General features: G+C 57.0%; 14 non-coding genes and 2 pseudogenes across 14 annotated transcripts; all 16 read left to right on the plus strand.

Moving 5' to 3' along the window:
* The first annotated feature begins 726 nt into the window (after window positions 1-726).
* LOC136964674 (U5 spliceosomal RNA) lies at window positions 727-844 on the plus strand. The gene has a single exon (XR_010879129.1). It is a non-coding gene; the product is annotated as a U5 spliceosomal RNA (small nuclear RNA).
* A 670-nt stretch (window positions 845-1,514) lies between these two features.
* LOC136964785 (U2 spliceosomal RNA) lies at window positions 1,515-1,705 on the plus strand. Its single transcript, XR_010879234.1, has one exon. It is a non-coding gene; the product is annotated as a U2 spliceosomal RNA (small nuclear RNA).
* A 715-nt stretch (window positions 1,706-2,420) lies between these two features.
* Window positions 2,421-2,538, plus strand: LOC136964675 (U5 spliceosomal RNA). The gene has a single exon (XR_010879130.1). It is a non-coding gene; the product is annotated as a U5 spliceosomal RNA (small nuclear RNA).
* A 494-nt stretch (window positions 2,539-3,032) lies between these two features.
* On the plus strand, window positions 3,033-3,223 carry LOC136964796 (U2 spliceosomal RNA). The gene has a single exon (XR_010879245.1). It is a non-coding gene; the product is annotated as a U2 spliceosomal RNA (small nuclear RNA).
* Window positions 3,224-3,963: 740 nt separating this feature from the next.
* On the plus strand, window positions 3,964-4,081 carry LOC136964676 (U5 spliceosomal RNA). The gene has a single exon (XR_010879131.1). It is a non-coding gene; the product is annotated as a U5 spliceosomal RNA (small nuclear RNA).
* A 626-nt stretch (window positions 4,082-4,707) lies between these two features.
* Window positions 4,708-4,898, plus strand: LOC136964807 (U2 spliceosomal RNA). The gene has a single exon (XR_010879256.1). It is a non-coding gene; the product is annotated as a U2 spliceosomal RNA (small nuclear RNA).
* A 735-nt stretch (window positions 4,899-5,633) lies between these two features.
* On the plus strand, window positions 5,634-5,751 carry LOC136964678 (U5 spliceosomal RNA). The gene has a single exon (XR_010879133.1). It is a non-coding gene; the product is annotated as a U5 spliceosomal RNA (small nuclear RNA).
* A 494-nt stretch (window positions 5,752-6,245) lies between these two features.
* LOC136964596 (U2 spliceosomal RNA) lies at window positions 6,246-6,436 on the plus strand. The gene has a single exon (XR_010879091.1). It is a non-coding gene; the product is annotated as a U2 spliceosomal RNA (small nuclear RNA).
* A 755-nt stretch (window positions 6,437-7,191) lies between these two features.
* LOC136964679 (U5 spliceosomal RNA) lies at window positions 7,192-7,309 on the plus strand. The gene has a single exon (XR_010879134.1). It is a non-coding gene; the product is annotated as a U5 spliceosomal RNA (small nuclear RNA).
* Window positions 7,310-7,979: 670 nt separating this feature from the next.
* Window positions 7,980-8,170, plus strand: LOC136964608 (U2 spliceosomal RNA). Its single transcript, XR_010879102.1, has one exon. It is a non-coding gene; the product is annotated as a U2 spliceosomal RNA (small nuclear RNA).
* A 731-nt stretch (window positions 8,171-8,901) lies between these two features.
* Window positions 8,902-9,019, plus strand: LOC136964680 (U5 spliceosomal RNA). The gene has a single exon (XR_010879135.1). It is a non-coding gene; the product is annotated as a U5 spliceosomal RNA (small nuclear RNA).
* Window positions 9,020-9,513: 494 nt separating this feature from the next.
* LOC136964651 (U2 spliceosomal RNA) lies at window positions 9,514-9,659 on the plus strand (annotated as a pseudogene).
* A 5,745-nt stretch (window positions 9,660-15,404) lies between these two features.
* On the plus strand, window positions 15,405-15,582 carry LOC136964617 (U2 spliceosomal RNA; annotated as a pseudogene).
* A 731-nt stretch (window positions 15,583-16,313) lies between these two features.
* Window positions 16,314-16,431, plus strand: LOC136964681 (U5 spliceosomal RNA). Its single transcript, XR_010879136.1, has one exon. It is a non-coding gene; the product is annotated as a U5 spliceosomal RNA (small nuclear RNA).
* A 978-nt stretch (window positions 16,432-17,409) lies between these two features.
* On the plus strand, window positions 17,410-17,600 carry LOC136964619 (U2 spliceosomal RNA). The gene has a single exon (XR_010879103.1). It is a non-coding gene; the product is annotated as a U2 spliceosomal RNA (small nuclear RNA).
* Window positions 17,601-18,351: 751 nt separating this feature from the next.
* On the plus strand, window positions 18,352-18,469 carry LOC136964682 (U5 spliceosomal RNA). Its single transcript, XR_010879137.1, has one exon. It is a non-coding gene; the product is annotated as a U5 spliceosomal RNA (small nuclear RNA).
* The last annotated feature ends 7,114 nt before the right edge of the window (window positions 18,470-25,583 follow it).

Genomic DNA, 25,583 nt, shown 5'->3' on the forward strand with positions numbered 1-25,583 from the left:
GGGAGGGAGGGAGGGAGGGAGGGAGGGAGGGAAGGAGGGAATGTCTGAATGAGTGAGGTTTGGGGGAGAGGGGTTTAGGTTAGGGCTAGGGTTTTTGGGGTGAGGGTCAAAAAACTCTCAAAAGGGGGGGGCCCCCCAACAAAGCGGAACAAGCGATCCCTACCAAAAAAACGGGGTGAAAAGGGGGTGTGGGCGGAGCCCTGTCGGCCGGTGGCGTTTTCCCGCCCTTTTAGATATAAAAAAAAAACAAAAAAAAAAAAAAAAAAGGGAGTGACTGAGTGAGTGAGTGACTGAGTGAGTGAGTGAGTGACAGAGAGAGAGAGAGAGAGAGAGAGAGAGAGAGAGAGAGAGAGAGAGAGAGAGAGAGAGAGAGAGAGAGCTGGCTGACATTCAGCGGGGCCGAGGTGAAAAACTGGAAGGCAATCGGAATGAGTTTTTTCTCGCCGTGTCAGTCGACACCAACACGGAGTGGACTGGCTGGAAGGCGCATACGATAAACGCGTACGGATCTTAATGGAGAAAAAGCCATCAATGAAATGGAGAAAGTGCGGTAAGGAAAAGCCAAGCGGGCGGGCCGAGCCCCTCTGCGGCCCGTGGCGTTTCCGCGCCTTTTTTTTCCCGAGAAGGATGCGGTTCGCCCCGGTTCTCCCCGGTTCGCCCCCGCGGACGGGTGAGTCAGGGCCAACGGAGGGGTTGGGGGTAGGCCGTTTGGGTCGTTTCAAATCGACGCTCTGGTTCCCCTTCAGCACGCACAAGCCTTTCGCCTTTTACTAAAGACTTCCGTGGAGGGGAGCGCCGACGAGTGGAACGTGGTATTTTTGGGAGGCTTTGCCCGAGGGAGGGCAGAGCCTGATGGACGTGTGACAAAAGCAGGGTGAGGTTGGCTTTGGGGTTAGGTGCGTGCCTGCGGGTAAGGCAGGTTTTGTCTTTGCTTCTTCTGTAGCTGTTTCAATTCTGTTGCCTTTTGGCCTGGGCTTTCCGCTTCCGTCCCTGCTTGTCCTGCGGCTTTTGGCCTGGGCTTTCCGCTTCCGTCCCTGCTTGTCCTGCGGCTTTTGGCCTGGGCTTTCCGCTTCCGTCCCTGCTTGTCCTGCGGCTTTTGGCCTGGGCTTTCCGCTTCCGTCCCTGCTTGTCCTGCGGCTTTTGGCCTGGGCTTTCCGCTTCCGTCCCTGCTTGTCCTGCGGCTTTTGGCCTGGGCTTTCCGCTTCCGTCCCTGCTTGTCCTGCGGCTTTTGGCCTGGGCTTTCCGCTTCCGTCCCTGCTTGTCCTGCGGCTTTTGGCCTGGGCTTTCCGCTTCCGTCCCTGCTTGTCCTGCGGCTTTTGGCCTGGGCTTTCCGCTTCCGTCCCTGCTTGTCCTGCGGCTTTTGGCCTGGGCTTTCCGCTTCCGTCCCTGCTTGTCCTGCGGCTTTTGGCCTGGGCTTTCCGCTTCCGTGGTTTCGGCCGTTCTCGGTGTGGTGACCGAGCGGCCCAGGTGGTGCACGGAGGGTCCGCGCGCCGGGGGCGTCCGATAATGCGGTCATCGCTTCTCGGCCTTTTGGCTAAGATCAAGTGTAGTATCTGTTCTTATCAGTTTAATATCTGATATGTCCTCCATGCGAGGACAACATATTAAACGGATTTTTGCAACAGGGAGTCGGAACAGGGGCTCGCTCCGTCCGCTCCGCGCATCGCCCCGGTATTGCAGCGTCTCCGGGAAGGGTGCAATCTTTCTAAGCGTGTCAAAGAGAAAAGCTAGTGAGGGAGGGAGGGAGGGAGGGAGGGAGGGAAGGAGGGAATGTCTGAATGAGTGAGGTTTGGGGGAGAGGGGTTTAGGTTAGGGCTAGGGTTTTTGGGGTGAGGGTCAAAAAACTCTCAAAAGGGGGGGGCCCCCCAACAAAGCGGAACAAGCGATCCCTACCAAAAAAACGGGGTGAAAAGGGGGTGTGGGCGGAGCCCTGTCGGCCGGTGGCGTTTTCCCGCCCTTTTAGATATAAAAAAAAAACAAAAAAAAAAAAAAAAAAGGGAGTGACTGAGTGAGTGAGTGACTGAGTGAGTGAGTGAGTGACAGAGAGAGAGAGAGAGAGAGAGAGAGAGAGAGAGAGAGAGAGAGAGAGAGAGCTGGCTGACATTCAGCGGGGCCGAGGTGAAAAACTGGAAGGCAATCGGAATGAGTTTTTTCTCGCCGTGTCAGTCGACACCAACACGGAGTGGACTGGCTGGAAGGCGCATACGATAAACGCGTACGGATCTTAATGGAGAAAAAGCCATCAATGAAATGGAGAAAGTGCGGTAAGGAAAAGCCAAGCGGGCGGGCCGAGCCCCTCTGCGGCCCGTGGCGTTTCCGCGCCTTTTTTTTCCCGAGAAGGATGCGGTTCGCCCCCGCGGACGGGTGAGTCAGGGCCAACGGAGGGGTTGGGGGTAGGCCGTTTGGGTCGTTTCAAATCGACGCTCTGGTTCCCCTTCAGCACGCACAAGCCTTTCGCCTTTTACTAAAGACTTCCGTGGAGGGGAGCGCCGACGAGTGGAACGTGGTATTTTTGGGAGGCTTTGCCCGAGGGAGGGCAGAGCCTGATGGACGTGTGACAAAAGCAGGGTGAGGTTGGCTTTGGGGTTAGGTGCGTGCCTGCGGGTAAGGCAGGTTTTGTCTTTGCTTCTTCTGTAGCTGTTTCAATTCTGTTGCCTTTTGGCCTGGGCTTTCCGCTTCCGTCCCTGCTTGTCCTGCGGCTTTTGGCCTGGGCTTTCCGCTTCCGTCCCTGCTTGTCCTGCGGCTTTTGGCCTGGGCTTTCCGCTTCCGTCCCTGCTTGTCCTGCGGCTTTTGGCCTGGGCTTTCCGCTTCCGTCCCTGCTTGTCCTGCGGCTTTTGGCCTGGGCTTTCCGCTTCCGTCCCTGCTTGTCCTGCGGCTTTTGGCCTGGGCTTTCCGCTTCCGTCCCTGCTTGTCCTGCGGCTTTTGGCCTGGGCTTTCCGCTTCCGTGGTTTCGGCCGTTCTCGGTGTGGTGACCGAGCGGCCCAGGTGGTGCACGGAGGGTCCGCGCGCCGGGGGCGTCCGATAATGCGGTCATCGCTTCTCGGCCTTTTGGCTAAGATCAAGTGTAGTATCTGTTCTTATCAGTTTAATATCTGATATGTCCTCCATGCGAGGACAACATATTAAACGGATTTTTGCAACAGGGAGTCGGAACAGGGGCTCGCTCCGTCCGCTCCGCGCATCGCCCCGGTATTGCAGCGTCTCCGGGAAGGGTGCAATCTTTCTAAGCGTGTCAAAGAGAAAAGCTAGTGAGGGAGGGAGGGAGGGAGGGAGGGAGGGAGGGAAGGAGGGAATGTCTGAATGAGTGAGGTTTGGGGGAGAGGGGTTTAGGTTAGGGCTAGGGTTTTTGGGGTGAGGGTCAAAAAACTCTCAAAAGGGGGGGGGCCCCCCAACAAAGCGGAACAAGCGATCCCTACCAAAAAAACGGGGTGAAAAGGGGGTGTGGGCGGAGCCCTGTCGGCCGGTGGCGTTTTCCCGCCCTTTTAGATATAAAAAAAAAACAAAAAAAAAAAAAAAAAAGGGAGTGACTGAGTGAGTGAGTGACTGAGTGAGTGAGTGAGTGACAGAGAGAGAGAGAGAGAGAGAGAGAGAGAGAGAGAGAGAGAGAGAGAGAGAGCTGGCTGACATTCAGCGGGGCCGAGGTGAAAAACTGGAAGGCAATCGGAATGAGTTTTTTCTCGCCGTGTCAGTCGACACCAACACGGAGTGGACTGGCTGGAAGGCGCATACGATAAACGCGTACGGATCTTAATGGAGAAAAAGCCATCAATGAAATGGAGAAAGTGCGGTAAGGAAAAGCCAAGCGGGCGGGCCGAGCCCCTCTGCGGCCCGTGGCGTTTCCGCGCCTTTTTTTTCCCGAGAAGGATGCGGTTCGCCCCGGTTCTCCCCGGTTCGCCCCCGCGGACGGGTGAGTCAGGGCCAACGGAGGGGTTGGGGGTAGGCCGTTTGGGTCGTTTCAAATCGACGCTCTGGTTCCCCTTCAGCACGCACAAGCCTTTCGCCTTTTACTAAAGACTTCCGTGGAGGGGAGCGCCGACGAGTGGAACGTGGTATTTTTGGGAGGCTTTGCCCGAGGGAGGGCAGAGCCTGATGGACGTGTGACAAAAGCAGGGTGAGGTTGGCTTTGGGGTTAGGTGCGTGCCTGCGGGTAAGGCAGGTTTTGTCTTTGCTTCTTCTGTAGCTGTTTCAATTCTGTTGCCTTTTGGCCTGGGCTTTCCGCTTCCGTCCCTGCTTGTCCTGCGGCTTTTGGCCTGGGCTTTCCGCTTCCGTCCCTGCTTGTCCTGCGGCTTTTGGCCTGGGCTTTCCGCTTCCGTCCCTGCTTGTCCTGCGGCTTTTGGCCTGGGCTTTCCGCTTCCGTCCCTGCTTGTCCTGCGGCTTTTGGCCTGGGCTTTCCGCTTCCGTCCCTGCTTGTCCTGCGGCTTTTGGCCTGGGCTTTCCGCTTCCGTCCCTGCTTGTCCTGCGGCTTTTGGCCTGGGCTTTCCGCTTCCGTCCCTGCTTGTCCTGCGGCTTTTGGCCTGGGCTTTCCGCTTCCGTCCCTGCTTGTCCTGCGGCTTTTGGCCTGGGCTTTCCGCTTCCGTCCCTGCTTGTCCTGCGGCTTTTGGCCTGGGCTTTCCGCTTCCGTGGTTTCGGCCGTTCTCGGTGTGGTGACCGAGCGGCCCAGGTGGTGCACGGAGGGTCCGCGCGCCGGGGGCGTCCGATAATGCGGTCATCGCTTCTCGGCCTTTTGGCTAAGATCAAGTGTAGTATCTGTTCTTATCAGTTTAATATCTGATATGTCCTCCATGCGAGGACAACATATTAAACGGATTTTTGCAACAGGGAGTCGGAACAGGGGCTCGCTCCGTCCGCTCCGCGCATCGCCCCGGTATTGCAGCGTCTCCGGGAAGGGTGCAATCTTTCTAAGCGTGTCAAAGAGAAAAGCTAGTGAGGGAGGGAGGGAGGGAGGGAGGGAGGGAGGGAAGGAGGGAATGTCTGAATGAGTGAGGTTTGGGGGAGAGGGGTTTAGGTTAGGGCTAGGGTTTTTGGGGTGAGGGTCAAAAAACTCTCAAAAGGGGGGGGCCCCCCAACAAAGCGGAACAAGCGATCCCTACCAAAAAAACGGGGTGAAAAGGGGGTGTGGGCGGAGCCCTGTCGGCCGGTGGCGTTTTCCCGCCCTTTTAGATATAAAAAAAAAACAAAAAAAAAAAAAAAAAAGGGAGTGACTGAGTGAGTGAGTGACTGAGTGAGTGAGTGAGTGACAGAGAGAGAGAGAGAGAGAGAGAGAGAGAGAGAGAGAGAGAGAGAGAGAGAGAGAGAGAGAGAGAGAGCTGGCTGACATTCAGCGGGGCCGAGGTGAAAAACTGGAAGGCAATCGGAATGAGTTTTTTCTCGCCGTGTCAGTCGACACCAACACGGAGTGGACTGGCTGGAAGGCGCATACGATAAACGCGTACGGATCTTAATGGAGAAAAAGCCATCAATGAAATGGAGAAAGTGCGGTAAGGAAAAGCCAAGCGGGCGGGCCGAGCCCCTCTGCGGCCCGTGGCGTTTCCGCGCCTTTTTTTTCCCGAGAAGGATGCGGTTCGCCCCCGCGGACGGGTGAGTCAGGGCCAACGGAGGGGTTGGGGGTAGGCCGTTTGGGTCGTTTCAAATCGACGCTCTGGTTCCCCTTCAGCACGCACAAGCCTTTCGCCTTTTACTAAAGACTTCCGTGGAGGGGAGCGCCGACGAGTGGAACGTGGTATTTTTGGGAGGCTTTGCCCGAGGGAGGGCAGAGCCTGATGGACGTGTGACAAAAGCAGGGTGAGGTTGGCTTTGGGGTTAGGTGCGTGCCTGCGGGTAAGGCAGGTTTTGTCTTTGCTTCTTCTGTAGCTGTTTCAATTCTGTTGCCTTTTGGCCTGGGCTTTCCGCTTCCGTCCCTGCTTGTCCTGCGGCTTTTGGCCTGGGCTTTCCGCTTCCGTCCCTGCTTGTCCTGCGGCTTTTGGCCTGGGCTTTCCGCTTCCGTCCCTGCTTGTCCTGCGGCTTTTGGCCTGGGCTTTCCGCTTCCGTCCCTGCTTGTCCTGCGGCTTTTGGCCTGGGCTTTCCGCTTCCGTCCCTGCTTGTCCTGCGGCTTTTGGCCTGGGCTTTCCGCTTCCGTCCCTGCTTGTCCTGCGGCTTTTGGCCTGGGCTTTCCGCTTCCGTGGTTTCGGCCGTTCTCGGTGTGGTGACCGAGCGGCCCAGGTGGTGCACGGAGGGTCCGCGCGCCGGGGGCGTCCGATAATGCGGTCATCGCTTCTCGGCCTTTTGGCTAAGATCAAGTGTAGTATCTGTTCTTATCAGTTTAATATCTGATATGTCCTCCATGCGAGGACAACATATTAAACGGATTTTTGCAACAGGGAGTCGGAACAGGGGCTCGCTCCGTCCGCTCCGCGCATCGCCCCGGTATTGCAGCGTCTCCGGGAAGGGTGCAATCTTTCTAAGCGTGTCAAAGAGAAAAGCTAGTGAGGGAGGGAGGGAGGGAGGGAGGGAGGGAGGGAAGGAGGGAATGTCTGAATGAGTGAGGTTTGGGGGAGAGGGGTTTAGGTTAGGGCTAGGGTTTTTGGGGTGAGGGTCAAAAAACTCTCAAAAGGGGGGGGCCCCCCAACAAAGCGGAACAAGCGATCCCTACCAAAAAAACGGGGTGAAAAGGGGGTGTGGGCGGAGCCCTGTCGGCCGGTGGCGTTTTCCCGCCCTTTTAGATATAAAAAAAAAACAAAAAAAAAAAAAAAAAAGGGAGTGACTGAGTGAGTGAGTGACTGAGTGAGTGAGTGAGTGACAGAGAGAGAGAGAGAGAGAGAGAGAGAGAGAGAGAGAGAGAGAGAGAGAGAGAGAGAGAGAGAGAGAGCTGGCTGACATTCAGCGGGGCCGAGGTGAAAAACTGGAAGGCAATCGGAATGAGTTTTTTCTCGCCGTGTCAGTCGACACCAACACGGAGTGGACTGGCTGGAAGGCGCATACGATAAACGCGTACGGATCTTAATGGAGAAAAAGCCATCAATGAAATGGAGAAAGTGCGGTAAGGAAAAGCCAAGCGGGCGGGCCGAGCCCCTCTGCGGCCCGTGGCGTTTCCGCGCCTTTTTTTTCCCGAGAAGGATGCGGTTCGCCCCGGTTCTCCCCGGTTCGCCCCCGCGGACGGGTGAGTCAGGGCCAACGGAGGGGTTGGGGGTAGGCCGTTTGGGTCGTTTCAAATCGACGCTCTGGTTCCCCTTCAGCACGCACAAGCCTTTCGCCTTTTACTAAAGACTTCCGTGGAGGGGAGCGCCGACGAGTGGAACGTGGTATTTTTGGGAGGCTTTGCCCGAGGGAGGGCAGAGCCTGATGGACGTGTGACAAAAGCAGGGTGAGGTTGGCTTTGGGGTTAGGTGCGTGCCTGCGGGTAAGGCAGGTTTTGTCTTTGCTTCTTCTGTAGCTGTTTCAATTCTGTTGCCTTTTGGCCTGGGCTTTCCGCTTCCGTCCCTGCTTGTCCTGCGGCTTTTGGCCTGGGCTTTCCGCTTCCGTCCCTGCTTGTCCTGCGGCTTTTGGCCTGGGCTTTCCGCTTCCGTCCCTGCTTGTCCTGCGGCTTTTGGCCTGGGCTTTCCGCTTCCGTCCCTGCTTGTCCTGCGGCTTTTGGCCTGGGCTTTCCGCTTCCGTCCCTGCTTGTCCTGCGGCTTTTGGCCTGGGCTTTCCGCTTCCGTCCCTGCTTGTCCTGCGGCTTTTGGCCTGGGCTTTCCGCTTCCGTCCCTGCTTGTCCTGCGGCTTTTGGCCTGGGCTTTCCGCTTCCGTCCCTGCTTGTCCTGCGGCTTTTGGCCTGGGCTTTCCGCTTCCGTCCCTGCTTGTCCTGCGGCTTTTGGCCTGGGCTTTCCGCTTCCGTCCCTGCTTGTCCTGCGGCTTTTGGCCTGGGCTTTCCGCTTCCGTGGTTTCGGCCGTTCTCGGTGTGGTGACCGAGCGGCCCAGGTGGTGCACGGAGGGTCCGCGCGCCGGGGGCGTCCGATAATGCGGTCATCGCTTCTCGGCCTTTTGGCTAAGATCAAGTGTAGTATCTGTTCTTATCAGTTTAATATCTGATATGTCCTCCATGCGAGGACAACATATTAAACGGATTTTTGCAACAGGGAGTCGGAACAGGGGCTCGCTCCGTCCGCTCCGCGCATCGCCCCGGTATTGCAGCGTCTCCGGGAAGGGTGCAATCTTTCTAAGCGTGTCAAAGAGAAAAGCTAGTGAGGGAGGGAGGGAGGGAGGGAGGGAGGGAAGGAGGGAATGTCTGAATGAGTGAGGTTTGGGGGAGAGGGGTTTAGGTTAGGGCTAGGGTTTTTGGGGTGAGGGTCAAAAAACTCTCAAAAGGGGGGGGCCCCCCAACAAAGCGGAACAAGCGATCCCTACCAAAAAAACGGGGTGAAAAGGGGGTGTGGGCGGAGCCCTGTCGGCCGGTGGCGTTTTCCCGCCCTTTTAGATATAAAAAAAAAACAAAAAAAAAAAAAAAAAAGGGAGTGACTGAGTGAGTGAGTGACTGAGTGAGTGAGTGACAGAGAGAGAGAGAGAGAGAGAGAGAGAGAGAGAGAGAGAGAGAGAGAGAGAGAGAGAGAGAGAGAGAGAGAGCTGGCTGACATTCAGCGGGGCCGAGGTGAAAAACTGGAAGGCAATCGGAATGAGTTTTTTCTCGCCGTGTCAGTCGACACCAACACGGAGTGGACTGGCTGGAAGGCGCATACGATAAACGCGTACGGATCTTAATGGAGAAAAAGCCATCAATGAAATGGAGAAAGTGCGGTAAGGAAAAGCCAAGCGGGCGGGCCGAGCCCCTCTGCGGCCCGTGGCGTTTCCGCGCCTTTTTTTTCCCGAGAAGGATGCGGTTCGCCCCCGCGGACGGGTGAGTCAGGGCCAACGGAGGGGTTGGGGGTAGGCCGTTTGGGTCGTTTCAAATCGACGCTCTGGTTCCCCTTCAGCACGCACAAGCCTTTCGCCTTTTACTAAAGACTTCCGTGGAGGGGAGCGCCGACGAGTGGAACGTGGTATTTTTGGGAGGCTTTGCCCGAGGGAGGGCAGAGCCTGATGGACGTGTGACAAAAGCAGGGTGAGGTTGGCTTTGGGGTTAGGTGCGTGCCTGCGGGTAAGGCAGGTTTTGTCTTTGCTTCTTCTGTAGCTGTTTCAATTCTGTTGCCTTTTGGCCTGGGCTTTCCGCTTCCGTCCCTGCTTGTCCTGCGGCTTTTGGCCTGGGCTTTCCGCTTCCGTCCCTGCTTGTCCTGCGGCTTTTGGCCTGGGCTTTCCGCTTCCGTCCCTGCTTGTCCTGCGGCTTTTGGCCTGGGCTTTCCGCTTCCGTCCCTGCTTGTCCTGCGGCTTTTGGCCTGGGCTTTCCGCTTCCGTCCCTGCTTGTCCTGCGGCTTTTGGCCTGGGCTTTCCGCTTCCGTCCCTGCTTGTCCTGCGGCTTTTGGCCTGGGCTTTCCGCTTCCGTGGTTTCGGCCGTTCTCGGTGTGGTGACCGAGCGGCCCAGGTGGTGCACGGAGGGTCCGCGCGCCGGGGGCGTCCGATAATGCGGTCATCGCTTCTCGGCCTTTTGGCTAAGATCAAGTGTAGTATCTGTTCTTATCAGGTTTTAGTGTTTTTGGTGTAGCCTAGCCACCAATCTCTGATTGGTGGCGGGAGTGTCCTGTCGATTGGTGTCAGTGTTTTTCCGTGTACTGTCAGTGTGTTTGTCTCCATCTTGTGGTTAGTTTAATTGTTACTTTAGTTTTATTTTTGTCCTCAGTCTTGTTAAGTGTTTTGGTTTCATTTTCCCCGGCCAGTCCCTTAATCCCCCTTTGAGAATTTTATTTAGGTGTTGGTGGTAGTTTTTGTATTGTCCAGTTGTTGTTTGTAACCCCCCACTTGGTTTGTAAGTCCCCCCCTTCCCCCCACCCCCCCCCTCCCCCCATCCCTCCCCCCAACCAGTTTGTCTTCCCCTCTCCTCTTGTGTTGGTGTGCCCCCCCCCCCCTCTTGTTACCACTTGCTGTGTCACCCCCACCCCCTAGTCTAACTGTTGTTGTTGTTGTTGTGCCTCCAGAATGTCGGCCGCCCGTGCCGGCATGAGGAGGCACAACAGTGTCCGTTTCATGTTCAAACTTGATGGTGGTGGGAAGAAACTGGAGATGTCCAGATTGGACTTCTCCAGGAACCTGCTGCAGAAGGTTTTGAAGTTCTCTCCGGCGGAGCTTAATTGCATCTTAGCCTTGCCCTCTGGGCAGGGTTTCGATGTCAGTTTTAGCTCCGCAAATGCATTGAAAGAATTTTGGACCAGATATGAGAACAGCAGAGAGAAAATTACCTGCTCCTTTGCCTTGGAGAAACTGACTGACAACACACTAAAAGTGGTGATTGTCAGAATGTTTAATGAGACTGTGAACCCTGAAGATATCTGTGTTTGGTTGAGACGGTACTGCACAGTTAAAGGGGCTCCAGTTAGAGTAAGGGATCTGGACGGCATTTGGAATGGGTCTTGGAGAGTACCCATCCAGCAGGTTCCAGATTCTACAGGTTTTGAAGGACTGAGGCAGTTACCCTCAATGATCGTGTTGGGGGAGAACAGGGGCTTCGTACACTACCAGGGACAGCCAAAGTTGTGCAGAAAGTGTATGAAGCATGGGCACCTCGCGGAGGCGTGCCAGGAAATTGTGTGCGGGAAATGTCGGGAGTTGGGGCACGCCTTCGCGGAGTGCCCAAATGGGAGGGCTTGCAACCTGTGTGGCGAGCTCTCCCACCTGTTCAGAGACTGCCCTCAGTCCTTCGCTAACAAGCTCCGGACGGTCAGGGCGTCCGTGGAGCAGGCGGGACCAGCCAGAGAAGAGAGGGAAAAGGAAGCGGAGAAGGAGAAGGAAAGGGCGGAGGAGGAGGCGGTGAGAGAGATGATGGTGAAGGTGGCGGAGGGCCAAAGAGCGGAAAAGGAGAGAGAAAGAGCGGAGAAAGAGGTGCAGGAGGAGGAAATGGCACAGAGAACGGTCCCGATTTTAAACATTTTAAACCAGGAGGCCGAGCACGGGAGGCAGGAAGAGCGCGAAGAGGAGGAGGGGGAGAGCCCAGGAGAGGCCGCCAGCGCCTCCTCCTCCTCTGACTCCCGTGACTCGGCCGAAAGTGGCGAAAGCGAGGTTTTAATGCCATGTGGCCAACTCCCGGCGGTAGAAAGACACAAAGATCTGTCCTTTGACATCGATCACGCCGGGAAGAGGGGGAGGCCCGAAGTGAGCTCTGAAGAGTCAGATTCCTCTTCCAGGGTATTTCCTTCTAGCTCTCCGAACCAAAAGTCTTTTTTAAATGTAAACCTGGTCACATCGTCCCCTAAGGAGAGCTCGGGCCTCCCCCACAAAAAGAAAACTAAGAGTGAGCAAGAGAGTGTTGACATTTCGTAGGTCCGGTTTTAGTGCTTGTTTTAACTGTTGATTATTACCCTCTGCTTTTATTGTTTTATTGGTTTTATTGATCACCCCTTTTTTAGACCCAACCCACTTCCCTGGTTTTAGTAATGCGCACGTCCCCTTTAACCCCCTTCATCCTTTTTATGGCACTCACAATCACCACTCTTAATGTAAGATCCATTAAGTCAGGTTTTAGAGCCCAGTCCATTTTAACCTTTTTAAGTACTGTACAGACAGATATTGTTTTAATCCAAGAATGTGGACTGCCTTTTAAAACCTTTTATCAACAGTGGGAGAGTAAGTGGAGCCATGGACCCTCAGTATGGAGTGGATCAAATAACAACAAGAACGATGGAGTGGCGGTTTTAATAAAAAATGCACACATCTTGGTGAAGGGGAGCACAGTTTTACACAACGGACGTATGCTCTTACTGAATTTGAATTTTTTAGGGAAGGATTTTAAACTGATAAATGTGTATGGTTTTAGCAGCAAAAATGAGAGGTGCGACCTTTTAGATGACCTGCAGTCCCACCTGCTAGGGAGGGATCCCCTAGTGGTGGGAGGGGATTTTAACTGTGTTTTATCAAGGAAGGATAGGAAAGGAGCCGGAGAGTTTTTTAAAGTAGACAAATCGTCGGTTTTATTACACGGACTTTGTAGGGATTTCAAATTAGTTGACTGTTTTAGATCCCTGCATCCCAGAGAGGAGGGCTTCACCTGGTCCAGTGGCGATGGTACCAGAGCCTCTCGCATTGACTACGTACTGACCCGAGACGCCCCCCCAACCGATGCTAGATTAACCCCGGTATTCTTTTCGGACCACTGTATGCTCACGTGCACCCTTTCACTAACCTCGGGTGTGACGGTAGGGAAGGGTCTGTGGAAACTGAACTGCTCCCTGTTGGAGGACGAAGGGATAACAAGGTCATACAGGGAGCGGTTCAGGGACTGGCAGACCCTTCAAGACATGTTCGAAACACGAGCACAGTGGTGGGAAATGGTGAAACATAGGACACAGACTTTTTTTAAACGGAAAGGGAGGGAAAAAAGAAAGAAAACAGAGAGACGCATGGTGGGACTGCAGAGGAGGTTGGAGAGGTATTTTAAACTTACACAGGAAGGGCTGGATTTTAACGATGAAATAAGAGAGGTGAAAAAAGAAATGGTTTTAATGGCGGAAGAGGTGAGCAGAGGAGTGATTTTAAGAAGCAAAGAGAGAGACCTGGAGGAAGGAGAAAAATGTACCAGGTACTTTTTTAAGAAAATAATCAGCAGGAGCAATGTTTTAACGAGTATCAAAGATAAAAATGGGATTTTAAAAACTGACACACAACAGATTACGAAGGTGGTGGAGGAATTTTATGATGAGTTGTTTGAAAAGAAAGAAGTTTTTAATCACGTCATGGACGAGGTTTTAAGCTTTTTAGACAAAACAGTTGTAAACACCGTGCTTTTATCCCAGGATTTTACCCTTTTAGAAATGGACAAAAACATCAGATGTTTTAAAAAAGGGAAATCCCCAGGCGAGGACGGGCTCCCCCTGGAATTTTATCTGACCTTTTGGGATATTTTAAGACACGACCTGTTGACTGTTTTTAAGGACTTTGAACGACTCGACCGACTACCTGACAGTTTTAGGATGGGCATTGTATCCCTTTTATTCAAGAAAAACGACAAAGCGGACCTAAAGAACTGGCGACCTATCACTCTTTTAAACGTTGACTGTAAACTTTTTAGCAAGATTTTAACCTCTCGTATGTCTTGTGTTTTAGGGGACTTGATCCACCCGGATCAAGCCTGCGCCATCCCGGGAAGGAGGATCACGGACAGCCTGGTACTGATCAGAGACGCCATCTGTTTTGCGAGAGACAGAAACATTCGGCTAGTAGTCCTAAATTTAGATTTTGAGAAAGCCTTTGATCGGGTCTCGCACCAGTACCTTTTCAAGGTACTGCAAAAAGCGGGTTTTCCGGGGAGATTCCTAGCTTGGGTGGGACTGCTGTATGGGGACATTACCAGCAAAATCCTTGTTAACGGGTTCTTATCCAAAGCAGTGGAAGTTAACTGCGGCGTCCGTCAGGGGTGTCCCTTATCCCCCTTACTCTATGTCTGCTGTATAGAGCCGCTGGCGCAGATCTTGAGAAGGGACCAACTCATTTGTGGGTTGGGGATCCCGGGGACTGGGGGACTGACTGCCAAGTGCATTTTATACATGGACGACATCAACATTTTATGCACTGACCTTTTATCCGTAGACAGGACCCTGGACCGGACTGACTGGTTTGGCCTCGCTTCGGGTGCCAAGCTTAACAGGGACAAGACAGAGGGGAGACTTTTCGGACCGTGGGGTGGGACAGACATGACTAGGCTTCCCATGACGACGACCCAGACCGACCTCCGCATCCTCGGGGTACAGTTCGACCGGGAGGGGGGAGGGAGCGGAAACTGGGAGGGCTTACTGACAAAAACCCGACAGAGACTGACGTTCTGGGGACTCAGACGACTGACATTTGAAGGCAAGGTTTTAATCATCAAAGCAGTGATTTTACCCTTGTTCTTATTGATCGGTTCTGTTTTTATCCCCCCCAAACCCATTCTTTTAGTCCTCGACAGGATGGTGTTTTATTTCATCTGGGGGTCCAAGTGGGAGCGCCTGAAAAGAGATGTAGTGAAGAGAGCCCCACGAAACGGAGGGAAGGGACTCCCGGATTTTAAAGTGTTCTTTGGTAGCCGGTACACCGCACTCCACCTGGCACTGGCGACGACCCCATCCGGAAACCACAAGACCGCGGCCCTGACCAGATTCTGGATGGGGTCCTACCTCAGGCACCTGCAGTGGATCCCGAAAGACCTGAGGACGCCAGTGTCTTTTAACCTCCCCCCGGCCTACCTTTTTATTAAGACGTTTTTAAAGACACACATTTTAGAGAAAGAACCACTCACCGTTTTAACCAAACACCGCTCTGTTCTCTCTCTTGTGCAGGAACGGGAGGAAGTGACCCGAGTGCGCCGACTCGCCCTGGGTGAGTCGGCCACGGTCTGGCGGAACGTGAGCCACCCTGCCCTGCTGAACAAGCACCGAGACCTCTCCTGGATGGTGGCCCATGAGATCCTCCCGGTCAGAGCCGTCATGCACTCCCGGAGGCTGGCGACGACATCCAGGTGCCCGCGGCCGACTTGTGGCGGAGAGGAGACCGTGAGGCACCTGCTCTGGGAGTGCAGTGCCGCCCGGGACCTGTGGATCCTGGCGGGGCCCCTGATAACCCCGTGCCTGCCGGCAGGGGAGGTCCTAAACGCACAGCTGGTGCTCTACGGGGTGAGCCAGAGGACCATGACATCTGGACAATTCCGCCAACTCTGGCTCACCCTGACATGCTTCAAAGAAGCCCTCTGGACCTCCAGGAACCTGCTGGCGGGGAAGCGCGTGGAGATGTCCACCCAGGCAGCGGCGGAACTGGCTGCAGAGACCCTCGGGTGGTACATCCCACGCGCCATACGGAAGGGGCCCCCCTCCACGTGAAGTGGTCCGGGCGGCAGCGGCCTGGCTGCGCCGGAATGGCTGCCCAGGTCGAGGATCTCCGCTGGGCCCCGGAGGGGGAGGACTCGGTGGCTTGTTCAGCGGGGCAGGTAGAGGCAAGCCAGACAAGCTCATCCCGGTCCTGCACAATTGAGGAACAGAACTTTTAAATGCACTCACACACACACACTCACATAGCCACACAAGACACATAGCCACATACGCACACACACACACATAGTCACACACACACGTCACATTTTTAAAGACACATTGTAAAACATTCCTTTAAAGATGTCTTAACCAAGTGTACATTCTTTTATGGCTTTTTAACACTGCTGTATTTATTCATGATCACCTTGTTGTTTTAGCGGGCACTTTTTAACTACGATTTCGATTCAGTGCTTTTAAAGTAATTACACCAGTGTTTTAGCGCCCCCTATGCCCTGTAATTAATGTACCTTTTAAGAAAAGAAAAGACATGTAAAACGAATTGTTTTTATGAACTGTCAACGGTGAGAACCAATAAATTTTTCTCAAAAGAAAAAAATCTGTTCTTATCAGTTTAATATCTGATATGTCCTCCATGCGAGGACAACATATTAAACGGATTTTTGCAACAGGGAGTCGGAACAGGGGCTCGCTCCGTCCGCTCCGCGCATCGCCCCGGTATTGCAGCGTCTCCGGGAAGGGTGCAATCTTTCTAAGCGTGTCAAAGAGAAAAGCTAGTGAGGGAGGGAGGGAGGGAGGGAGGGAGGGAAGGAGGGAATGTCTGAATGAGTGAGGTTTGGGGGAGAGGGGTTTAGGTTAGGGCTAGGGTTTTTGGGGTGAGGGTCAAAAAACTCTCAAAAGGGGGGGGCCCCCCAACAAAGCGGAACAAGCGATCCCTACCAAAAAAACGGGGTGAAAAGGGGGTGTGGGCGGAGCCCTGTCGGCCGGTGGCGTTTTCCCGCCCTTTTAGATATAAAAAAAAAAAAAAAAAAAAAAAAAAAAAGGGAGTGACTGAGTGAGTGAGTGACTGAGTGAGTGAGTGACAGAGAGAGAGAGAGAGAGAGAGAGAGAGAGAGAGAGAGAGAGAGAGAGAGAGAGAGAGAGAGAGAGAGAGAGCTGGCTGACATTCAGCGGGGCCGAGGTGAAAAACTGGAAGGCAATCGGAATGAGTTTTTTCTCGCCGTGTCAGTCGACACCAACACGGAGTGGACTGGCTGGAAGGCGCATACGATAAACGCGTACGGATCTTAATGGAGAAAAAGCCATCAATGAAATGGAGAAAGTGCGGTAAGGAAAAGCCAAGCGGGCGGGCCGAGCCCCTCTGCGGCCCGTGGCGTTTCCGCGCCTTTTTTTTCCCGAGAAGGATGCGGTTCGCCCCCGCGGACGGGTGAGTCAGGGCCAACGGAGGGGTTGGGGGTAGGCCGTTTGGGTCGTTTCAAATCGACGCTCTGGTTCCCCTTCAGCACGCACAAGCCTTTCGCCTTTTACTAAAGACTTCCGTGGAGGGGAGCGCCGACGAGTGGAACGTGGTATTTTTGGGAGGCTTTGCCCGAGGGAGGGCAGAGCCTGATGGACGTGTGACAAAAGCAGGGTGAGGTTGGCTTTGGGGTTAGGTGCGTGCCTGCGGGTAAGGCAGGTTTTGTCTTTGCTTCTTCTGTAGCTGTTTCAATTCTGTTGCCTTTTGGCCTGGGCTTTCCGCTTCCGTCCCTGCTTGTCCTGCGGCTTTTGGCCTGGGCTTTCCGCTTCCGTCCCTGCTTGTCCTGCGGCTTTTGGCCTGGGCTTTCCGCTTCCGTCCCTGCTTGTCCTGCGGCTTTTGGCCTGGGCTTTCCGCTTCCGTCCCTGCTTGTCCTGCGGCTTTTGGCCTGGGCTTTCCGCTTCCGTCCCTGCTTGTCCTGCGGCTTTTGGCCTGGGCTTTCCGCTTCCGTCCCTGCTTGTCCTGCGGCTTTTGGCCTGGGCTTTCCGCTTCCGTCCCTGCTTGTCCTGCGGCTTTTGGCCTGGGCTTTCCGCTTCCGTCCCTGCTTGTCCTGCGGCTTTTGGCCTGGGCTTTCCGCTTCCGTCCCTGCTTGTCCTGCGGCTTTTGGCCTGGGCTTTCCGCTTCCGTCCCTGCTTGTCCTGCGGCTTTTGGCCTGGGCTTTCCGCTTCCGTCCCTGCTTGTCCTGCGGCTTTTGGCCTGGGCTTTCCGCTTCCGTCCCTGCTTGTCCTGCGGCTTTTGGCCTGGGCTTTCCGCTTCCGTCCCTGCTTGTCCTGCGGCTTTTGGCCTGGGCTTTCCGCTTCCGTCCCTGCTTGTCCTGCGGCTTTTGGCCTGGGCTTTCCGCTTCCGTCCCTGCTTGTCCTGCGGCTTTTGGCCTGGGCTTTCCGCTTCCGTCCCTGCTTGTCCTGCGGCTTTTGGCCTGGGCTTTCCGCTTCCGTCCCTGCTTGTCCTGCGGCTTTTGGCCTGGGCTTTCCGCTTCCGTGGTTTCGGCCGTTCTCGGTGTGGTGACCGAGCGGCCCAGGTGGTGCACGGAGGGTCCGCGCGCCGGGGGCGTCCGATAATGCGGTCATCGCTTCTCGGCCTTTTGGCTAAGATCAAGTGTAGTATCTGTTCTTATCAGTTTAATATCTGATATGTCCTCCATGCGAGGACAACATATTAAACGGATTTTTGCAACAGGGAGTCGGAACAGGGGCTCGCTCCGTCCGCTCCGCGCATCGCCCCGGTATTGCAGCGTCTCCGGGAAGGGTGCAATCTTTCTAAGCGTGTCAAAGAGAAAAGCTAGTGAGGGAGGGAGGGAGGGAGGGAGGGAGGGAGGGAAGGAGGGAATGTCTGAATGAGTGAGGTTTGGGGGAGAGGGGTTTAGGTTAGGGCTAGGGTTTTTGGGGTGAGGGTCAAAAAACTCTCAAAAGGGGGGGGCCCCCCAACAAAGCGGAACAAGCGATCCCTACCAAAAAAACGGGGTGAAAAGGGGGTGTGGGCGGAGCCCTGTCGGCCGGTGGCGTTTTCCCGCCCTTTTAGATATAAAAAAAAAAAAAAAAAAAAAAAAAAAAAGGGAGTGACTGAGTGAGTGAGTGACTGAGTGAGTGAGTGAGTGAGTGACAGAGAGAGAGAGAGAGAGAGAGAGAGAGAGAGAGAGAGAGAGAGAGAGAGAGAGAGAGAGCTGGCTGACATTCAGCGGGGCCGAGGTGAAAAACTGGAAGGCAATCGGAATGAGTTTTTTCTCGCCGTGTCAGTCGACACCAACACGGAGTGGACTGGCTGGAAGGCGCATACGATAAACGCGTACGGATCTTAATGGAGAAAAAGCCATCAATGAAATGGAGAAAGTGCGGTAAGGAAAAGCCAAGCGGGCGGGCCGAGCCCCTCTGCGGCCCGTGGCGTTTCCGCGCCTTTTTTTTCCCGAGAAGGATGCGGTTCGCCCCGGTTCTCCCCGGTTCGCCCCCGCGGACGGGTGAGTCAGGGCCAACGGAGGGGTTGGGGGTAGGCCGTTTGGGTCGTTTCAAATCGACGCTCTGGTTCCCCTTCAGCACGCACAAGCCTTTCGCCTTTTACTAAAGACTTCCGTGGAGGGGAGCGCCGACGAGTGGAACGTGGTATTTTTGGGAGGCTTTGCCCGAGGGAGGGCAGAGCCTGATGGACGTGTGACAAAAGCAGGGTGAGGTTGGCTTTGGGGTTAGGTGCGTGCCTGCGGGTAAGGCAGGTTTTGTCTTTGCTTCTTCTGTAGCTGTTTCAATTCTGTTGCCTTTTGGCCTGGGCTTTCCGCTTCCGTCCCTGCTTGTCCTGCGGCTTTTGGCCTGGGCTTTCCGCTTCCGTCCCTGCTTGTCCTGCGGCTTTTGGCCTGGGCTTTCCGCTTCCGTCCCTGCTTGTCCTGCGGCTTTTGGCCTGGGCTTTCCGCTTCCGTCCCTGCTTGTCCTGCGGCTTTTGGCCTGGGCTTTCCGCTTCCGTCCCTGCTTGTCCTGCGGCTTTTGGCCTGGGCTTTCCGCTTCCGTCCCTGCTTGTCCTGCGGCTTTTGGCCTGGGCTTTCCGCTTCCGTCCCTGCTTGTCCTGCGGCTTTTGGCCTGGGCTTTCCGCTTCCGTCCCTGCTTGTCCTGCGGCTTTTGGCCTGGGCTTTCCGCTTCCGTCCCTGCTTGTCCTGCGGCTTTTGGCCTGGGCTTTCCGCTTCCGTCCCTGCTTGTCCTGCGGCTTTTGGCCTGGGCTTTCCGCTTCCGTCCCTGCTTGTCCTGCGGCTTTTGGCCTGGGCTTTCCGCTTCCGTCCCTGCTTGTCCTGCGGCTTTTGGCCTGGGCTTTCCGCTTCCGTCCCTGCTTGTCCTGCGGCTTTTGGCCTGGGCTTTCCGCTTCCGTCCCTGCTTGTCCTGCGGCTTTTGGCCTGGGCTTTCCGCTTCCGTGGTTTCGGCCGTTCTCGGTGTGGTGACCGAGCGGCCCAGGTGGTGCACGGAGGGTCCGCGCGCCGGGGGCGTCCGATAATGCGGTCATCGCTTCTCGGCCTTTTGGCTAAGATCAAAAGCTGCATCGCGGCCTTATCAAGCGATCGAGCGCCATTGAGGCGACAGTGGCAACCGGCGGTATTGCGGGAGGCGGTGGACCTGGAGTCGGCATTCTGGAGGCGGACGTGAACTGCGGCGGTGAGTCTGGGGCGGGGAGGGTTGGCGGTACCGGGAGTCGAGCGATGTATGGGGCACCGGTACCGTGCTTAGGGGGGATGGTCGCTGGGCCGAGTGCCGTGGGAGGGTTTGCCCCGACCACGGAGGGAGCGGCTGGGGTCGCGGCGGGGATCCTGCGGAGGACCCTGACCGGCGGACTGCAGGCCAGGGGGGACGGTGTGTCCCATGCTCCGGGGCCGGAGGCTGGCAGATCTGGTGGAGCCGGGGACGGAGGCGGAGTCCCCAATGCGGCCGGAGGTCCGGGCGGCGACAAAGGTCTGGGAGGCGGCGGAGCGCCTGGCGGAGGAGCGTCGGGAGACGGCGGAGCGCTTGGCGGCGGGGCGCTTGGCGGCGGAGCGCTTGGCGGCGGAGCGCTTGGCGGCGGAGGAGTGCAGGCTGGCGGCGGAGCGCTTGGCGGCGGAGGAGTGCTGGCTGGCGGCGGAGCACCGGGAGGTGGCGGAGCGCCTGGCGGAGGAGCGCCAGGAGGCGGAGCGCCGGGCGGAGGAGCGTCGGGAGGCGGAGCGCTTGGCGGTGGTGGAGGGCCGGCTGGCGGCGGTGGTGGCGCCTCTGGTGGCGGGAGGCCGATGGGACGGCCGCGGACGGGTATGAAGAACTCCCTCCGGTTTTCATGGAGGGACCCGGATGTGCCGCGGCTGTCGAGAGAGGTGTTCACCCGGCAGGTGGTGATCGCCATTTTAAAACTGACGCCGGCGGAGGTCCTGTGTCTACAGGACAACGTCCAGGAGAGGGGGTTCGATGTGACCCTGAAGACGGCGGCTATTGCGGCGTCCGTCCTGGGCTTGGTGAGGGCCCAGAGGGCGGTGGCGCCCCTTGGGTCGTATGAGGTGGTGGACCTTGACCGCCAGAATTTTAGGGTGGTGACGGTCCATTTATATAATGGGAACGTGTCGGAGCAGGCGGTGGCCGCGTTTCTCAGCCGCTATGGGGACGTGAAGTCAGGGGCCCGGTACGTCCTGGACTCGTTGGGGTACTGGACGGGGCGGCGCCAGTACCAGATGCTGCTGGGTGAGGACGGAGCGGGGATGGACGGGCTACAGCACCCCCCGGCCTATTTTTCCATCGGGAGTGACAGGGGCTATTTGTTCTATGCTCGCCAGCCCCCTTGCTGCAGGAGGTGTCGCCGGGTGGGGCACACGGAGGTGACATGTGGGGGGCCCCGCTGCGGGGTGTGTGGTGAGGAGGGGCACGTGGCACGGAACTGCCACGTGCCAAAGACCTGCCACCGCTGTGGTGCGGCGGGGCACCTAATGAGGTCGTGCCCTGCCCGGGAGAGGAGTTATGCGGGAGCCGCAGCAAGGGAGGCTGGTGCCCCTGTCACCCCAGGCGTCGCCCCTGGTGCCCCGGGCGGGGCCCCTGACGCCCCAGAGGAGGCCCCGGAGGTTCCGGACGTAGCCCCCGACGCCCTGGTCACTCCAGAGACGGCGGAGGAGAGGGGGGAGGCGGCGGACGAAGAGGTCACCGCGTCCTCTCCGGAGGAAGACCTCACCATGGACGGGTTGCGGCAGCTGACGCGGGTGTTGGAGGAGTTGACGGCGCAGGCGGAGGTGACCCTAGATTCTGGGGAATCGAGGCTAGGGTCGGGTGGCGAGGTGGATGGTATGGTGAGGGCTGGAGGCGGCGGGTCGGGCCCGGCGGGGCTCGGGCAGCTGCAGCTGGTCCTGGACAGAGTGGATGGGGGGGAGGTGGGGGGGTCGAGGAACCCCCGCCGAAAGGCGAGTGCGCTCGCTGAGGGTGAGCGGTTTGTGGCAGGGGGGGCGGGGAGTAAGAGGGGGAAGGGGAGGGAGGGTAGACGAAGCGGGGAGAGGGGGCAAGGGCGGACTCTGCCCAGTTCGATGCCCGACACCCCGGTGGAGTTAGGTGGGGGTTTTATAGAGGGCGGGGAGGAGGAGGGGGAGCCAAACCCGGTGCCGGCCTCCTGGGGGGAAAGGATGGAGACGGAGGAGGGGGAGGGGAGTGGGAGTGGGGTGGGGGAGGATTTGTATGGGTGATAGGTTGGGGTCTTGGGGTTTTTTTTTCTTTTATGTATGTATCATGTCTTTCACTGTTTGTACTTTTAATTTGCGGGGATTGAGGGACAGGGTGAAGAGGGCGGCTGTTTTTTCGTTTTTGGGGGGTTTGAATTTCACTGTGTGTTTTGTACAGGAGGTGCACTTAAGGGACAGGGGTGATGTGGTGGGGTTTACGCGGGAGTGGGGAAGGGGGGGGTCTGTATGGAGTGTGGGGGGGGTGCACTCATCAGGGGTGGGGATTTTGTTTGGGGGCGGTGGGGTTCGGGTGGAGGGGTCTTTTATGATATCACAGGGGAGGGCCATGGGGGCTGATATTTGTGTGGGGGAAATGAAAATGCGGGTGATTTGCGTGTATGGGCCACAGGGGAGGGTGGCAAGGGGGGAGTTGGTGGAGTGTGTGGCCCCTCACTGTGCAACAAACAGGGTGTTGGTGGTAGGGGGGGATTTCAATGTTGAGTTAGGGGGCACGGGTGAGGTGAGTGTCGCAGCGTGGAGGGTTTTGTTTAGCGGGCATAGTTTGGTGGATGGGGGGAGGCGCACTACCCCTCATTTGGACGGGCCCACGTGGCGTAATTCCCGTGGGGTCCAGAAGCGTTTAGACTACGTTTTCTTGCCTCGGTCTTTGGGACCGGTGTCGGGCCGGGTGCTCCCTGTATTCTTCTCGGACCATGATGGGGTCCTCTTGACGGTGCGGGCCCGGGTGCCGGTCTTTGGCCGGGGGTACTGGCGCCTCAACCTGGGGGTCTTGGAGGAGCGGGAGTTCTGCGACTCCGTGGCCCACTTCTATCAGGGCCTCGTGGGCCTTAAGCCCTTCTACGCGGGGATGGTCGAGTGGTGGGAGACTGTTAAGGCCCGACTGAGGGACTTTATCCAGGGGCACTGCAGGAGGCAGGCGAAGGCTTTGAGGGCGGAGATCGCACGGCTGCAGCACCAACTTGAGCTGGAGCATTCCTTGGGAAACCTGGGAGTGTCCCCCGACTTGCAGCGGTGTGCCGCTCTCAAGGTCCGTTTGAGGGTCATCCATGAGCGTCGTGCTCGCGCCTACCTCTTGAGGGCGCGTCAGGATTTCTTGGAAGAGAATGAGACGTGCTCGGCCTCTTTCTTCGCCTCGGTCAAAGCGGCGAAGAGGAGGTCAGTGTTCGCGGGGGTGAGGGACCTCCAGGGCCACGTAGCAGCGGAGCCTGCCCGTATGGTGGAGGCCGCCACCGACTATTACCGCGTTTTGTTTAGTGCCAGGGAGGTAGATGAGGGTTATGGCGAGGTCTTCCTTAGAGCGTTGACCCGGCGGGCGCCTCCAGAGGTGGCGGCGGCCATGGAGGCGCCGTTGTCCCTTGGGGAGCTGGAGGGAGCACTGAGGCGCATGGGCCGGCGGAAGGTGCCGGGCCTCGATGGGCTGCCGGCCGAGTTCTATCTCAAGTTTTGGGATGTGATCGGGCCGGCGGTCCTCGAGGTCCTCACCGAGGTCCTCGGCACGGCGACCCTGGGAGGGTCGATGGCCGACGGGGTGCTGTCCCTCCTGTCGAAGGGAGGGGACGGCACCGACCTGGGGAACTGGCGGCCATTGACCATGCTGTGCGTGGACTACAAACTGTTGGCCAAGGTCTTGGCGGACCGGCTGCGCACAGCACTCCCGGGCGTCGTGCACGAGGACCAGACCTGTGGCGTAGGGGGCCGGTCCGTGCGCTGGAATCTCCAGCTGCTCCGGGACGTCATAGCCTGGGCCGGGGACCGCGGGCTGCCTCTGATGGTAGCCGGCCTCGACCAGGCAAAGGCGTTCGATAGGGTCCACAGAGGTTTTTTGTTTAAGGTGTTAGAGAGGCTAGGGATAGGGCACGTGTTCATCGGGTGGCTGAGTACTCTGTACTCGGCCGTGGGGTGCACGGTTTCTATCAATGGGCACTTGGGACAGAGGTTTGACTTGGTCTCAGGGGTTAGGCAAGGGTGCCCGCTCTCACCCCTGCTGTTCATCCTTTATATGGAGCCCCTGGCGGCGGCCATTCGGGCCGACCCCGGTGTTGATGGGATACTGGTACCAGGTAGCGGGGGCCTACGGGTCAAGATGACTCAGTACGCAGACGACACCACTCTGCTGCTGGGGAGCGACGCTAGCCTGATCCGAGCCTTGGAGACCTTCCAAGATTTCACGAAGGCCTCTGGTGCGGTGCTCAACCTCACCAAGTCGTCGGTGAAGTTCTTTGGGCGCTGGAGGGGAAGGACGGATGTACCAGGGGGGCTGGCTCACTGTGCAGGGCCCCTGCGGATCTTGGGGGTGCATTTTCAGGCAGCCCAGTGCGCCACGGCCAACTGGACCAGGCGCCTAACCGCGGTCGAGCGGAAGTTGTCCCTGTGGAAGGCCAGGACTTTGACATTCGGGGGGAAAGTACTGGTCCTGAAGATGGAGGTGTTGCCGACTCTCCTCTTCCTGGCTTACGTGTATCCCATGCCGGCCGGCATGCGGCGGCCCTTGACGCGGCTCGTGTTTCGCTTCCTCTGGGGGGGGAGATACGAGATCGTGTCGAGGGTCCGCATGCTGGCCCCCGTGAGTCAGGGGGGGAGGGACGTGCCGCACTTCCCGCTGAAACTTGACTGCGTGTTCGTTTGTTTTCTTTTGGGAGAGTTGTCCAGTCCGGTGCTGCACCCTTCTGGGCACTTCCTACGTTTTTTCTTTTCGTATCAGGCGAGGCACTTGATAGAGTGGTCCAACCTGGGCCCCCGGGCGGAGCAGCTGCCGTGGCACTTTGGCCAAGCGGCCAAGTGGATGAAGCTGCACCCTGCGGCCAGGGACCCGGTACTGGGCCTGAGTCAGAGGGCCCTGTATGCCGAGTTGGTGCAGGGAGTCTGTGCGCCGGCCGTGGTGGGGATACCCGCCGCGGTCTGGTCGTCAGTACAACTGCCCGGTCTTGACAACGGTCTCAAAGACCTGAATTGGCTGTGCCTTCACAAGGGCCTGCCGGTGCGGGAGATCATGCACCGGCACGGCCTGGCACGGACCTCGGTGTGCCCGCGGGCCACCTGTAGCGGTGACGAGTCCATAAGACACGTCATGTGGGACTGTCCTTTTGCGGGGGTAGTGTGGGCGAGGGCGGGGTTTTTGCTGGGCAGGGTGGTCACGGGGTTTAGGCTCACATGGGTGAGGGTGGAGAGGGGTGTGGGGTGGTCAGGGGGGAGGCGTAATCGCTTCCTCCTGTGGCTGATCATCAGCCTTTTTAAACGGGTGTTGTGGCAGGCGAGGAAGGAGTGGGTGCAGAGAGGGGTGGACTGGGGGGTGGAGGGGTGTGTTAAGAGGGTGGAGGATAGTCTACGGGTGAGGGTGGGGGTGGATGTGAGGAGGTGGGGGATGCACGCGGCCAGAGAGAGGTGGAAGGGGGGTCTTGGCCTCCTGTGAGGGGCGGGGTTTTTTTGGGTGGTGTTGGTTTTTGTGTGGGAGGGTCACCCTGTCTGTGTTTTTTGTGTTTTGCTGGGATTGGCCCTGAGCGTGGCCTTTGGCCCAGTGAGGTCCTGATTGTGTCCCTGTGTACCCTGCCCCTGTGTGAAGCCTCAGATTTTGTGTATTGCCACTACGGGTGGTTGGGGTGCGTTTATTGTTTCCTGTTATTCCTATTATTTGTTTTATTTAAGGATTTCACTTGTGTGTGTAAGGGGCTGGGGGTGTGGGGGTTTTTGGGAAGGGCGAGGGTTTATTGTGGTGTCTATGAGGGTGTATATGGGGATTGGGGTTTGTGCGGACAGTGTCGGTTGGGTGAGTGGGGTTTAGGCCCCACGCCTTTCTTGTGTTGTGTCTGTTGTGAATAAAACTTTTAAAACTAAAAAATCTGTTCTTATCAGTCTCGGCCTTTTGGTTGAGATTAAAGAGCAGTATCGACCAACATCGATACTGATCAAAAATCTCTCCTTGGGCCGTGGGCGATCGACCGGCCGGTGGGCGTTACCCTTTTCAGTTGGTTTTTGTCCTTATCATTTTGAATTTGATTTGTCTTGATACTGTGTTTGATTTCTGTCTCTGTCTTTGTTCCCAGGTCCACAGACGGTTACCGGAGCCAGTGCTGGAGGAGGAGTCACTCACCGGAAA

This window comes from Osmerus mordax, chromosome 20 (genome assembly GCF_038355195.1).
Source record: "Osmerus mordax isolate fOsmMor3 chromosome 20, fOsmMor3.pri, whole genome shotgun sequence".
NCBI classification, from domain to species: Eukaryota; Metazoa; Chordata; class Actinopteri; order Osmeriformes; family Osmeridae; genus Osmerus; species Osmerus mordax.